This window comes from Orbicella franksi, chromosome 14 (assembly GCF_964199315.1).
Source record: "Orbicella franksi chromosome 14, jaOrbFran1.1, whole genome shotgun sequence".
NCBI classification, from domain to species: Eukaryota; Metazoa; Cnidaria; class Anthozoa; order Scleractinia; family Merulinidae; genus Orbicella; species Orbicella franksi.
The window spans coordinates 15,002,068-15,018,407 of NC_138158.1; the positions used below are offsets into that span (position 1 = coordinate 15,002,068).

A 16,340-nucleotide genomic window follows, 5' to 3' on the forward strand; every position below is an offset into this window, starting at 1 on the left:
ACATTTAGTTCTAGGTTATAAAAAAGTGCTAATTTAAAAGTTGTTAATTGTTAGTCTGAGCAGCGTTCTTTATGGGAGTGCAAAGTGCGCAGCTCGTGAATGCTTGTGCCATTACCTGAGTGCGTGCAGTTCTTTGATCATTAGAGATTTCCCCTTTTTACACGCCAAAAGAGAAATTTTATGATAAAAATAGTACGGATCTAACACAACAATTAAAAGCACGACCTCAACTGGTGCGTGTCTCCCTTGTACGAATTCAGACGATCTTTACACCTGCTTTCAGTATTACGTGCATAGGCGACATCTTTCGACCGTCTTTCGACATTCTATGTAAACAAGTGAAAGATCGTTTAGCTGTATAACTAGCAATTTTTCCGGTTATTAGCGGAACAAATGACAAATATCCTCAACCTGACCTCAAATGAGTGAAGAAGGTTGTGGACTTGTTAAGTTTTTCCATTTACGGGATAACTGAAACGATTTTGGTGTAGTCGGTCGGCTTTCAATGGTGACCTTCGGTAGAATTGGGCCGCTACCGCTTAGTAAATATTCGAAAGATGTAAACATTCAAAACAGTCAATTTATCTCTCACAGAATGTTTTCTTGATACTCCTAGCCTTAGTTTGATGTCAAATTAATCCATCGTTCATGGCTAAAAGTCGAGTTCGACCGTAAAGAAGCCAGTTGTGGTTACATTTTTTACGTAGGCCAGGTTACATAACATGTGGATAAATGGCATGTCGAAAGATAGTCGCTATGCAAGCAACACTGAAAGCGGGTGTAAAAAGATACCAAAAACTGTCTCGACGTAGTCACGCACGATCCGTCATCTGCGCGCGCAACCTAAACATGAACCATAAAGTCTATTTCTCTACAGATGTTCTTAAAGCAATATTGTAGGTATAGCAATGCGTGTTTTTATCGAATTATATAAACACTCGTGGAAGTTTGGGAGAACTACAAAAAGCTGTGGAAACTTTTGCCTGTCGGCTTTTGTTCCCACAACATTTCTCGTTTTCCGAATTCTTTAAGTCGATAGAAACACGGTAGGTGTTTGAGAGACTTCTTGGTCACCAGTATTTGGCAATAAAAGAGTCTTTCTCTTGCAGATGCTGAATGATCAAGAACAGAGAAAGCGCCTTGGTAATTAGTTACCTTATAACATGAAATTTTCGCGACAGTTTAATTGCGCGATTGCAAAAAAACTCGCGAAATTAAAGTGACGCGAACAATAAGTGTCCCGAACATAACATGACGCGAAAGTTAAGAGACTAACATTATTTTACTGTTGACATATAGTCCAGCCGTTGCGCGTTTGTTACTTTTAACGTTATCTTACCTTTAATAACGTCGGTTTACTAAATTCGAGGAGATGATTAAGTAACATTGCTAAGGAAATCAATGGGTGGTTACTCGAGAATGCGAAGTTAAAGTGACTCAAAATACAAAATTTTCGCAAAATCGCGGAATCTAAGTGTCGCGAAATATGCGCACCTGAAAATCGCGAAATAAACGTGTCGCGAATATTTCATGTAATAAGGTAAGATATTTTTCTGTATCATTTTTTCCAATGTGTGTATGATATGATGCTACAAACCAACCAAAAAGCTAATCTTTTGCTACATCGTTATGTTTCCAAGCAGAGAACAGTTTCTGTCAGAGCAAAGCTAGAGGGAAAAAGTCATGCAAGCTGAAGTTGAGTGAGTCTCTTTCAAGGAAAGAGCTGTTAAATCCAGAGGTCTTCTTTGTCTGAGAGTGAAATATGACACTTATTCAAGTACTTTTCTTGTATTTCTGTTTTTGTTGCAAATCATTGCCAAAGCGAGTTCCAAATTTGGACAAGTTTTAAATAAATCAATTTTAGTTGTTGTGTAAGTGTAAAATACAAAAGAAAATAGCAAATAGTTATTAGTCGCTTTGAAATTGAAAAGCAGCCCAAAATGGGATAATTTTAATGCTTGGGGGACGTGAGGAGAAAGCTTAAGTTAGATTTACTTGTGATTTTAACAAAGGTGTTGAAAATAATCAATTCTTGATAGGCCTAAGTGCCATTTCCATTTTCTAGTACGAAATTATAATTCAGAGTCAAGTGAATAGCATTTTGTTATACCTTCCAACTCAAAAACGTTTTCCGATTGGAGGAGAACGTGTCACGTACCGTGGATCAAAACTCACTAACTCCCTAGGGAGAACAAAACTCAGTAACTCCCTAGGGAAACAATAAGTTGAACTTTCGCCTCGCACGTGATCAGGGCGTGCACCTTGAAACGGCGGAAAATTTGTTCGCCAGCCGGCCTGATGTCAAATTAGGCAACGTCTCTCACTAGAGAAGGAATTTATTATTAAAGAAAAAAAAGATTTATAATTCGGCAAAAGATATCAGATTAAGAAAGGGGAAATTTTAAACATTTTGTGTCTTCAAGCTTTTAATTTGGCGCAAAATCGTGAGAAAAACGTGTCGTTTCGGTAGAACAGCTCCGTTTGACTGCCGCTCATACTGCAAGCAGTACGAGCGGCAGTCTTTCTTTTTTGAGTCGGGAGGTGTAACAAAACACTTAATGACTGGCCCCTCAGGAAACAGTGAGTTTTATTTCCCTTCAACCCTCAATGATCCCCTCGACCCTCAACATCGAGGGTCTCTGGGAAACAAAACTCACTGTTTCCCTTGAGGCCAGGCAGTAAGTGCTTATTTTTAATCAATGGTGTTATAAAAGTGATTGGTCACTTTAACCGTGCAATGCAATGGCAAATCTGCGATACTAGGGCTACGTTATATAGTAATGTCGCTTTTGGTTAAAGATTTAGTTTACTTTTTTTTGTAATTTCTAGCGTCTTAAGGTCTAAATATAAGTCTTTATGTTTGAATTATCATCGAGATATGTTTTTGAAAATTTCGTTATTATTATTCCCATAGTAAGTATTATAGCAGAATTATAATTTAATTCAGAATTATAATTTGATATATATCCTGTAGAAACTTCTCGTACAGAAGTGATTATTTCTTGTCAATTTATCTTCGCTGGCATTGTGTGTGACTATTGTAATAAATCTGCATGTGGAAGTTTTTAGATGACGATGGAGCTTGTATTGTATTGCGCTGGTTATTAATAATGTGTCATATTAAAACCGTTTGTATAGTCCCAGACATCACCAGTTTAGAAATAGAAAACATGGACCATGTTTCTATCGAGTTATAGAAACTCGAGTGGAAGTTTGGGAGAACGAGAAATGCCGTGGGAACATGAGCCGCAGGCGAGTGTTTCCACAGTTTTTTCGAGTTCTTCCAAACTTTCACGAGTGTTTCTATAACTCGATAGGAACACGGAGAACATGTTTCGTATTGCTTTTAGAAACACCGCGACGAAAAAAAGGAAAACAACTTCTTAACTTTGATTATCAAAGTGTAAATTCTCTTTGCTCGCGCCATCATTACGTCAACAGCTCGTGCTAGTTCTGTGTTTCCATCGAGTTATAGAAACACGATTTTTAACCAATCAATTCGCGTATTTTCTTAGGACTGTTTTCTAACGTTTTATATTATATGTGGTATTGTTCTCGCGTTTTGATTCTTTCTTACGCATGATCTATTGGAGGACAGACGTGTAGATGGTCCTTAAATTTTCAGTTTTGTTTCTTTGTTTTATAAAGCAAATCGATTCTACGTTGGCATGCGTCTGTTCAATAATAGATCACAGATGACGTCAAATTGTGATAAGAACATCAGTGACACACTCACCTAACGGTTCATGTGCCGCTTCCTTGTTCTAGCCCTTACCACATTTTGACCTCATTTGTGATGTATTTTACTGAACAGAAGCACAACAATATAGAATATATTTGTTAAATTGATGAAAATGCCGAAGAAGTGAACGAGGACTGTAATTCAATGACTGGGGCACTATCTAAGGTGTGCATTCATTGTAATACTAATTTCATGAGGCCCTTGATTAAAGATGACCAGTAACCTTGGAAAGTCAATCATTGAAAACTTATCATTGGAAATTCAATCTATCCATCTATAAATCTATGAATCAATCATACATTCATTCCCAACCATGATCTATATGGTTTGAAATGGAGATGTATTTTTTTTTTTTGATTTGTTTCTTTTAAATGTTTGAAATCCAAGCTTGCGGACCCAAGATGGAGGACAGTTTGAAATCTGTGACGTCATTTTGAAGTTCTGTGACGTCGTGATCGTCATGTATTATCATTAAAGTAAACAATTTTTTAAACGCTCTACACCCCATAAAAGTTTTATTGCTATTAAGTGAATACTCTTTGAGGTACATAGGGTACCCCCGCTCCGCTTTCCACCTCCACACCCTGCCTCCCATGCAAGCTCACAAACGAAAAAAAAAAGGACTGAAAAACGAGTTTTCGAAAAAGAGAGTCGATTCATAGAACAGCAATATAGGTATAATGGGTCCAAAAACGTTGTTGCTATGGCAATGTTAGATGAGAAACAGTTCACACATCCTAATTTTGTGAGGGAAAAATAAACAGCTTGAACTGAAACTTTCATAAAGTAATGACCTGTAATGGGTCTGGGGCTCGCGTCTGTTAGAGATAAGGGGACGCGCGAGGGGCTCAGTAAGAAAAGGAGTGCGGAACGAAGTCCGCAACTGGGAGAGAGATGACTGAGAAACCGCCTGCACGGACGACCGGCAGTTTTTGTTAGTCCAGTACGCTGGCGTACGGGCCATTGCCATTGGATCAGAAGGCTAACACATCAATCCAAATTTTCGCTAATCTTCCAAGGGACAGCTCCAAGGAACAACACTGATTTCAACGCAGATCTTTAGCGTGTAACCAGAAAATAATTGAGAAAGCGTTGTCGAAAGCGTTATCGCGCCTGAATATTCTTCGCGACTATCGCGAAATTGTTAACGGCCAAACACGAGCTAGAAACAGCCGTAAACAATTTGCCTCATGGAGATGTGATGACCGTTTTCCCAACAGGCTTTGGTAAAGGCATGTTTTTTACCGCGTTTAACTGTTTGCGCTCACCACACAAGAATTGCCGTCTACGAGAACCAGTATCATTGTTATTTCGCTGTTAAGGAGCATCATCGACGAGCAAATTTCAGAAATCTTATCGCTGAACTTCACATCAATGCAATTGTCGTCTGATGTTTTATGTCCTTTTCTTGTTTGAGGACTCAGCTTGATCGCGTCTTGCTTCACTTTCGGCAGGCTCAAGTAGATGAAATTATGAAGTTAAAAAACGTTCCTTATTTTACGCGCACAGGCATGGCACACAGGATGACATGATGTGTTTGATCTTTATATTTCTAGACCAATTTCTGACAAAGTGCCATTTTGAAATCCTTCACGCTTAGAGACCTTGAAAAGGTTTTGCATGGAAATGTTTAAATTCTCCGAATTTAATCTTGAACGGACAACAGCAAAGTCTACAATTATCGTTTACACGTCTCTCGATTCCTACCCTGATCATGACAGGCTTTGTCCTTCGCCGCCATCGAGCAAACACCGCATCGGATAGTTTTGTTTTGATAGACTCTAAAGTATCACAGTGACTTTTCCCCGCCAAGTTTCGGCGGTTGTTTTTTTTCGTGGGTACACAATTCAATTTCAGTTTTCAACCATCGTTACGCTTTCGTATTTAAACACTTCTTAGTTTGAAGTTGCATATTACCCTCTTCCTTCCAGGTTTGTTAGAAACGATTTCATGCACTTCATTGATATTGCCACTTACTTCTACGACGCTTGTATTGACATGGTATAAGTTGAGGAACACTTCTTACGCTCTCGTTTTCTTTGGTTTTCGGTACTGAAATGGCCAAAGCTAACGAAGACTACAAACCAGTTTATAAAAAGGATAGGAAATTCAATGTTAACATTAAAGATCCCGGAGGGGGAGTGGCATTGGGAGGGGAGTTTAGGGGAAGGGGAAGGAGGATCAGTAATCGTAAAGTCTCAGTAGGTATGGAAAGTTTTTGAGATACTTAAAGGTCGGCCCACATCAGGGGACATATTGCGGGGAGGTTAAGCTTAAACAACCCCCTTCGTGTGTACCCACCAAACCACTGCTGGAAAAATTGGTATCTTGGTTTGCAAATCATTAAGTTGCATTGAAACCCTTCCTAAGAAAATAAACTGACCACCCACTACAACTCGAAACTTACCTATGGCAAATTGCGAATTAAAAATGGGAAAAATTAGTTTCCCCCTCATTTTCAAGTACAAACAAGCTAGATTTCTCAGTAGACTTTGTCAACAACAACCACAACAACAAGTTCTATTTAAACTCAGTAACAGAATATAGCACACAAGGTGCAAGTTTGACCGAACCAATTTAGAGATAATTGGTTAGATGTAGTGTGTTTTCTGTCATTACTATTTTTTCATGATAGCAGTGAGTTTATCGTTGTTGAAAAGATAACAAAGAACATTTCACGATTTGCGTTCATGAAAATCTTCCCGCTCTTCCAACGGGAAATTCGCTTTGGTTTGCAAAATTTTATAATTCAGGCTCTGCGTCAATGCTAAGTTCTGTTTGTTAAGTTCTGTTTGTTTGTTTGTTATTTTTAATTTATTAACTCAGACTACAGGAAACCCGAACAACATAATTATGTACATTCATGCAAAATAACATGTAAAACTAGTGTATCTGAAAGATAGAAATGCTGCGTCACATTCCGCTGAAAGTGTGATTTAAGAGATTTAAGAGCACCCTACCCATCTCAAATGGTGTTCTGCCGTAGGACGGGATTGGTTTTCTTAGTTCATTGACTTCATACTAAAACGAATTCGATTGTTATTGGTTTTTTTTTGGGGGGGGGGGGGCAGGGAGGAGGTAATTTATGTTTAAAATTGTGACAGGTCTTAAGGTATTTTTTCTTGAAATTTTTTTGAAACTTCTTTTCTGTTCATTATCATTGGTAATCATAACCATGGTGTATGATGAGTCGTTGCTATGGTAACATTTCTTGTCGTTTTTGCTTTGAAAGAAGTTAGGCCAAGAAAATACATCATTACTGATCCCTTTATTTGAAATAACTAACACTGACAGTTTATCGCATAGCAATCCTTAGGCGTCATTTGTATCATTTGGGCATTTTTGTCATTAAATACAACTGTTGCCTCAACAGTAAGGATCACTTCAGTGATGTCATCATCATCAAGATCTGCAAACTCTCTCTGAAAGTCAGCATCCTGTTCTCTTCTGATGGTGTACAGTTGTTTAATAGTATCGTCAAATATAATTAGGGATACTGTGTCTTTGCCAGTGATCGTAAGAATAACGGCCATAATTTTATTGCGACACTTTTTTTTTTTTTTGCAATTCAATTTTATTTACAGGATTTACACTCACACTACTTACAGCACCTCTGTTTATACTTACAAATATACTTACGCTATACTTAAAAAAAAAAAACTTACACTACTTCGAATACATTTATTACAATACAATAACACTAATTAATATATAGCGCGTTTACTTACAATGTTTTTTTATTGTTTCTACATTAATTGTTCAAACCCATATTAAAAAAAAAGGAAAATTATTTTTTTTGTCGCTTACACTGCTTACAACACTATATATTATACTTACATAAGCACTTACACTATACTTACTTCTTGCACGATGCTTACACTTTATTAACTTGCACTACTTACAATACATGTGTTACAATACAATTACACCAGTCAAATTGAATTACAGTTTTTTTTTAATTTATTTATTTCCACAATTACAACAATTGCAATTATTTTTTCAACAATTTATTTACTGAAGAATGAATAAGGTTTGGTTACAAAAGTTAACAATGACACCATATGGAATTAGTTATGAAAATAGATAATGTAAATTCTTCTCTACATACTTATTTAACTTAAAGACTTTCCTTAATGGTAGCGTTTTCCGACTTTAATTATTAGATAAAATTGTTTCCTCAAAAATCTTCCACTTTTCTTTAAACCAATTCGTTTTATTCAATTTGAAGTATATATGTTTTTCAGTTTCATATTTAGTTACCAAAATTCTTAAAAAGTGATTCAAGGAAGGTAATATTTCTTTACATCGACAAGTCCACAAGAAAGATTTTCCTAAAATTACTATGTAATTAAATAGATCCATCTCCTCCTCAAAAGACCCAACAATAACATCGCAATATGTAAGCGAGAGGCTTCTGCAACTCTTGATTTTACTCAAAATATTTCATTAACCTCATGCTAAAAAGAATTTGAATAAGAACAACCGAATAAAATATGGGATATGGTTTCCGTTAGCTGATGACAAAAGGTGCAGTTCGGATTAGAAACGTATCCTATTTTACACAGGCGGTCATTAGTAAACAGAACAGAATTCAACACTTTGCACTGAAAGGAGCGTAGATACGGTTCGTTAGCAACCTTCACTGGCAAAAGAAATGCTTCTGAAACTTGCTTATCATCAAGGCTAAATTCGTTCTTTAGCTTAACCCATTTACTTGGCTTTTCCAATTTTTGTTTTATAAGAAAACAATAATAGTCATGACATTTAAGACTTTCCAAATCAAGAATCACCTTAAAATTTGGTATGTTGACACGCAACTTCAAAGGAATAGATTGCCTTAGGCCTGTCCAGACTAAAAAATTGGACCTTGTCAATCCCTCACTTCTGAGAACATTAAAAGACTCGATATTTGACTTGTCAAAGAGCAGATCATTTGTATATTTAATATTCATATTAAAGTAATGCTTATAAAAAATACTTTTACCATCGATTTTGATTTCTTTGTTGTTCCATATAACATACTTTTAAACATTATTTGGATCTACTATTTCCCTTATATTTGACCACCACGTTAACAGATCCTGATAAAAGGTGGATGAAATGTTTATCTGGTTTACATCATAATTACACTGAAGAAGAAAAAGACCCCTTCATTATCCAAAAGATAATTAAGGTAAGACTTCCAGAAACCTGACGAGTCCTTGTCCGTTATTCGCATTAGCCAGCTCAACCTCGACGCTTTTATCGTGGTTTCATAATCTATCATTTAGAGCCCACCTTGCTCATAAGGTGCATACGTTGAACTTCGAATAACTTTATCTTTCCCATTCCATAAAAAATGAAAAACTAAATTGTTAAATTCTTTTATAACTTCAGACGGAGTGCTTATCACCGAGCTCGGGCATATTAGTTTTGGAAGAAGAATTGCTTTTATAATATTAACCTTGCCATGAATTGACAAACCCCTTGACTTCCATAAATTTATTGCATTTCTGATTTTTTTCAGCCTTTGCTTAAAATTTTTCTCCACTAGTATCTGTACATCATATGTAATGAAAACCCCTAAAAACTTAACGCAAGTTTTCCATTTGACTCCAAGTGGTTCATTTTCACAGTTCTGGAGGGAGCCGATCCACATTGCTTCTGTTTTCGCAACGTTAAGTTTTAGTCCAGAAACTTTCTCAAAACAATCAAGCAAGACAAACAAAGCTCGTGCGAAATCTAAATCCGATAAAACAACAGTTGTGTCATCAGCGAACTGCAGCAGTTTAGTTTCTAAATCGTCTATTTTTATTCCTTTAATATCGTCTTGGTTTCTTATAGCAATCGCTAGGATTTCAACAGCAGAGACAAAGAGGTAGGGAGAAAGGGCGTCTCCCTGCCTAACTCCACGATCTATCTTAAAGTAGTGAGAGCAAAGGCCATTGTTTATAATACAACTTTGAATATCTTTATAGAAAATATTGACCCATCTTATAAAATCTGGCCCAAAACCGAATTGATTCAAACATTTTTCAAGAAAAGTCCATTCCAAACTGTCGAATGCTTTCTCAAAGTCAATAAAAAGTAAAATTCCGGGTAATTTCTTAGCTCTTGTATAATCCATTATATCAAGAATTGAGCGTATGTTCTCACTGATGTTTCTGCCCGGGATATATCCTGATTGATTATAATGTATTAATTTAGGTAATAGACTTTTCATTCTTTCTGCAATAACTTTTGAGGCTATCTTTGTATCAACATCCAAAAGGGAAATTGGCCTCCAGTTTTGAAGATCACAACGATCTTGGTCCTTTTTCTCTATTAATATAATTACAGCCTGTCTTTGTGAAGGGCTCATTTCTCCTTGCACAAAAGATGCATTGAAGCATTCAACTAAGGGATCCCCCAAGAAATTCCAGAAAGTCTTATAGAATTCTATAGGTAGACCGTCATTTCCCGGAACCTTATTTAATGGAAAAGAGTTTATGATTTTAGAGCATTCTTCAAGACTTATTAGTCCTTCACCCAGAGATCTTAAGTCATGTGAAAGTGTTGGAATAGGCAAGTCTTCAAAGCGAAAGTATAATTCGTTTTCGTCAAGGCAGTTTTTTTCTTGATTTATAAAGATTTTCAAAAAAAATTTTCGCTCCCTCTAAAATTTCGAAGGGATGTACGGTGATTACTCCACTAAGCCGAAGCTTCCGTATGTGCTTTCTTATATGATTACGTTTTTCTAAATTAAAGAAATATTTAGAATTTTTTTCTCCGTGTTCATTCCACCTCGCACGTGATCTAACTATTATACCCTCAACCTTCTTATCATACATTTGTTCCATTTTTTCTTTCAAGACATTTAAAGTTGATAAGTTCTCTTGACTGGGATTGTTTTGAAAAACTAAAGAGGCGTCTTGGAGTTCTCTATTTAACTGCCACTCTTCTGCTTTCCTTTGCTTACTTTTATTCATCGAATATTGTCTGGAGTATTTCTTAACATTATATTTCACCCAATCCCAAACAGGGCGTGGGTCGCTAAGATCTTGCTTGCCTGCTTGAAGCCACGAAGGAAGAAGACAATTTATTTCATCGACATATTGTTTATCATTCAGAAGGGAGCAATTTAGTTTCCAAAACCCTGGACCCTTTACTTTGTCATCAACGTCTTGAAACTCTATCGTTATTGCAGAATGATCGGTTTTTATTGCTTAAATTATGTCAACATTATAAACGTTGTCCGATAAAGAATTAGAAATAAGCCAATAGTCCAGTCTTGAGAAAATCATAGGATTTGATTGACTCCAGGTAAAGCTGCGTACCGTGGGATTCTTTACACGCCAAATGTCGTGTAAATCAAGCTCTGACTGTAACTGCTCTATTATGCTAATTACAGATAGTCTTGGAATCATGTTGCAACCTCTTTTGTCGATGACTGGATTTAAAGGACAGTTGAAGTCTCCTCCAGCAATGATATTTTCAATTTCGTCCAAATTGTTTTTCACAATGGTTTGCAAAAGTGACCGATAAAAGGTAACCAATTCATTGTCCCGATTTGGAGCGTAAACATTAACTAGAAGAGCAGTTCTCCACTTAGAAGAACTTTAAGCATAATAAATCTACCGTTAGTGTCAACAATGGATTTTTCAACTGTACAATCAAAATTATTCCTGATTAGAATTGCCACCCCTCTCGCATTGTTAGCCCCATGAAAGCAAAACAATGTAGCACCCCATTCTCTTTTCCATGAAACTTCATTCCCTTGAGTGGAATGTGTTTCCTGCAGGAAAACAATATCCGGTTTTTGTTTTCTAAGCCAAGTAAATATCGTCCGTCTTTTTCGAAAGTTGCTGATGCCTCTCGTATTTAAAGATATAAGTTTACCCTTCACCATTTTTGCTGAAAAAACATAGAGAACAGTCGAAATTAAGGACAAGAAGGATCGTCATGTATCTATAATTAAATAACCATCCAAGTATAATCACTGAAATCTTCCAATAATTAGAGCCATAAAGCGACAACTTTGAGATATATGAATGATATGATGTCTGCAAAATTACCGTTAAGAATAAAGCGAAAATAAATAAATTTACTGCAAAAGAGTTGTTCACAAAATTCGCGCTTTTGCAGCTTTGCACGAGCAAATGGGACACACATGAAATCATCGCGCGATGGACGTTATCGCTTGCCTTTGCTGTGCTACGCAATGTTAGAAGACTAAAAAAAAAAAGAAGCAATTATCGACACAATATTTAGATTAATAAATTTCTACGTGACCGAGACTGTCCTTCCATCCACAACAAGTTTCCCCTTTGTGAAACGAACTCTCTTCCCTTCTTCAAAAGCCTTTCGCATAAGTGGAAGAGCTTTTTTCCGAGTTTCGAAGTCGCTAGGTGTGAAATCTTCGACAAACCTCACCTCGTTGAGCTCCGCCTTCCCTTCCGCACTCTTTGCAGCCTGAAGTAGTTTTCTTTTAAAGGGCCTACTGTAGAGTTTGGCAATGATGTGTCTTGGCTTCTCGCCTTGCTTTTTCCCTGTACGATGCGCGTTCTCTACTTCAGCTGCTGCATGTTCGAAGCCAAGACGTGTAATGTAGTCCAGAATTATCGCCATACAGTCTTCGCCATCCTCTTCACTCACACCTAAAACACGAATATTAAAATCTCTAGAGTATCTCTAAATGTTCCAACTTTTTCCGAAGGTCGTCGTTGCTCTGTCCAAGGTTGTCTATCTCGTCGCATTCATCGAGTTGAGAGAAGTCTTCAAGTTGTCAAACCCGGCTTCGAACTCCTGTTGTTTAAATTTCAATCCGTCTATTCTTCTACCTTAGATATAACGCTCTCGATTTTTTGTAATCTCTCGTTCGTATTTCGCTGAAAAAGCTTCACGTCGTCACTCAGTTTCTTAATTTGGTTTGTAAGGTCACCTCTCATTAATTTTAGCTCTTCCAGCACCGCGTCCGACATGGTCGATTCCTCGAGGTTTGGTACCTTCTTCGTGTTTTTTCTCTGCTTATTTTCTTGTTCAAAGTTCTGCAAAGGCACTAGTCTTTTCCCTGACCGAAGGCGTTTCTCTGACATGTAGCATTACTAAAAAAGTACAGCTCTGGTCGAATGATAACCAGGAAAAGCTTCTTCCAATGCGGAGCTCGACAAGACACGTCTTCACTCCATGAATGTCCAGCGGACTCTTTTTTTATTGCGACATTTGGTCTTCAGTTGCATTAGGCCACACTCGGAACATTGGATGATTTTCTTGTCACTATGCATGACTTTTGAGTGGCACTTGTTGCAGCTTAAATATGACTGAACATGGTTAATTCCATCTGGTGGAAATTGCACCTTCAATTGTTGTGTCTTGTCTGGTACATCATCCTGTCGTTCTATCTTTAATTAATTGATGCCTTTATTTACAGTACTGTATTTGGTCAAAGTTTAATACATGTAGTTTGCGTCATTAAATTCTTTAATGGCAGCATGTGATATATTGTAACAGTGGCCAGATTTCATTTTTCTTGTGTCCTCCGAAGAGAACCGCTGTTATCTGTAAACAAGGCTACTTGTTTAGTTAAAGTATTCCCGCGAACATTTACAGTTTCAACAGTGCCAACGAATAAAATAGAAGCAGACAGCACGATATACTTGCGAGCTTGTCTGGAAATTTAGAGGAACTTATTGATTCTTGTTCTGGGTTGTCTTTATGGGTGACAGGTTATGTAAATAGCCAACTATGCTTAGTCAGTCTAAAATAGAAGGACAAAATTATTGAGATTGAGTTGTTACTGATTAGATCAAAAGAAGTGAATACTGGGAGTAGATAGTATTGTGTCAATCTTTTCAGTGAGCTGGATTAGTATATCACAAGGTGTGAGAGGTCTTGGTGGATTCCAATCGGAAATTTTAGCTGCCTGAGGATTTTATAATGATACCTTCTTATGTATGTTCAATTTCAAGACAGGTACTGCATCAATTTAGGATAACATACATTTACAACACAGAACTTGCCAGGTATTTCATTCACAATGTATGATCACATGCTACTCAAATTAGGGTGAAAATTAAATTATTGGAATGAAATAAGAACTCTTTGATCGAAATTGTGGGTTAAGTATATTTTCAATATTGTTCAATTTTTATCTTGTTTACTAAGCAAATGGTAAAAATAGTAAACAACTTACCACTTGAATTATTCATACTGGGGTCTCCTGAAAGAGAAATTATTTTGAAAGAATTACTTGTTATTCCTTATGATTACACATGCAAGCAGTTATTTAAATTTGTTATTTAAAAAGCTTCTTTGTGATTTCAAAAAGTCGATTCAATCTTTGTTCCTCCTGTTGTCTCCATTTCAAGGTGTTTGATTTTCTAATACTTTTAAGTCTACCAAAAGTCATTTGCTCCACTACAAGTAACGACAGTTGTTTAACTCTACTTAAACCTACATGTGTGATGTCCAATGTTTGCTCAGACTTTCCAATATTTACCCATGCTTTTGCGAATTGGTAAAGGTAATCCTTGAATCTTGTGGATAGTTAAGGCCCATGCAAGTTTAAGTGGTAGCTGTTGTCTCTCATGAACTGAATTGCCAGATTGTGCAGAAACATCCACGGGAGCTATAGCAACTAAAGAAGGAATTTTTTCAGATATTGAGGGGCCGATATAATTGTCAAACTTAACAATAACAACAATAGGCAGATCTGGAGGTTTATGAGGAGTGCTAAAAAGGATAACCACTATTGTTCCTGTTGAACCATTACAAAGACCAACAGATGGCCATAAGTTCATTGTAAGCATAACAAGGGCACCCTTTAAAATAAGTAGTGTTGGTTCCAATCCATACATTTCCTGAGGACTAATTTTGGCAGCTTGAGAACTTGAACGTTTTGCTTTAATTTTTGAGTTGTAAGAGGGAACTGTAATTAAAAGTTGCCACTTCCCCATTGGTATAAAATAATCGAGTGGCCGAGTATTGTGTTATTAGCTTGTGCTGGTTGCGTAGTCAATAGCAGTTTCCAATCATCTTCAGATATATTTCTCCATTGCGCAATCGTAAAAGTAGTTAGATAATGGGCATTCTGGACCAGCCAAAATTCCCAAGGTCAATTTCCGGGACACTTTTTGACCTGCAGGAACGTTGAATACTTTTTTTTTAATTTTTCAAAGAAGAAGTTAACCTAAGTAGTCACAAATTGTTTTCGTTGCCATTTTGCCTTTTTTGAATATCCTGCATATGTTTTTGTTTTTCTTCAGAAGAGTCTTGTTTTAATTTTTGTTCAGCTAAGAATCCTTTCAATGCTAATTCAGTAAGCTCACAAAGACCAGGATCATTCTTCAATTTAGCTGTCCCATGACAATGAATGCTACCTCTTGCTTGGAATTCATATCAGTACCAGTGCAATTCAGCCCCAAGTGTACCATACAACCAATGCTTTATGAAACTTTGTAAGCGTTGATTAAAAAACCAATCAGCAATGTGTGGCATGTCTATTGCATTTTGTACCCTTTCCTCGTTGGTACAATGATTTATTTGAAAACAATGAATGCAATTCTGGTCAATGCATGTCTGCTGACGAGAAGGCAAAAAAGATGGTTGGGCAACTTTGCTGTTTATTATTGATTTCAATTCATTTAGTCGTTTTTGCCAGTAAGCATTACTACCTGTTATGTTGTCCACAAATCTTCATAACTTTGTCATAAAATTTGTTGAAGCATTATTTGATCCCATGTCACGCAATTGCTCTGTTGTAACAGGAGCGTCACCTGGATTCTGTTTGATGAACACAGAACTTTGTTATAAAGTGCGTTTTCTTTGAATCATATTAAGTGCCCAGTAGGGAAAGCGTGGATGTTTAGCAAAACGATAAACCCACTTGCCACCTAAGAATTCTCCAAATCTTAAAAGATGTTTAATGCTCTGAGAAAAAGATAGATGTCTGTTTAAACTGTGATCAGTTGGATCACCTTTTCCATCAGGAAATAATGTTGGAAATGCCGCCGTTTAGCTATTATGGCGTTGTATATTCATTGAATGGTTTACTTTGAATAGATCTAGATGGCCAATTCAAAAATTTCCCTGCAATTTCCTCTTGAATTTCCTCTGTTTCCTCTTTTCCATTCTGTTGAAAAGGAAGAAGGCTACTAGTTTGAGTGCCTTTGTTATAGACAACATCTGAATCACTTTCTAATTCAGTCTCAATTACGGAATCCTGGACAAAGTTTTTGTCATCATTTTTTGTTTCAAATGTTGAAAGGTCTGATGACATACCATTTTGAGGTAGACAGTTGAAAGCATGTTGATCAATTTTAACGTCGGTGTATTGAGGATTATGCAGGGTTGGCCAACGCAATGCCTCTTGAATGTTATGTCTTCGTACAGTGACTTCTTTGCAAGATTTGTCTTTTCCTGTCATTTTCACGAGAATGAAAGGAATGTCTTTAGGCTAACGAGGCAATGATTTAGCAAGCTCTTTTAACATCTTGAGGAAAACTGATACAGTGCCCAGAATAGCCTCTTTCTCATCCAGGCTTTATATAAACTCTCCGGCATTATTGGAAGAGCTCTGGCTATTAACATTTCTTCTATTTGTGTTACACCTTGCAATTCCTCAGGCACTGAAGAAGGTATC

General features: G+C 36.8%; 1 protein-coding gene and 1 pseudogene across 8 annotated transcripts in view; one reads left to right on the top strand and one right to left on the bottom strand.

Moving 5' to 3' along the window:
* Positions 1-16,340, top strand: part of LOC145467328 (uncharacterized) — a 201,691-nt gene that overhangs the window by 21,264 nt on the left and 164,087 nt on the right. The gene's annotated exons all lie outside the window — the stretch shown is intronic.
* Positions 6,810-16,124, bottom strand: LOC145467253 (uncharacterized; annotated as a pseudogene).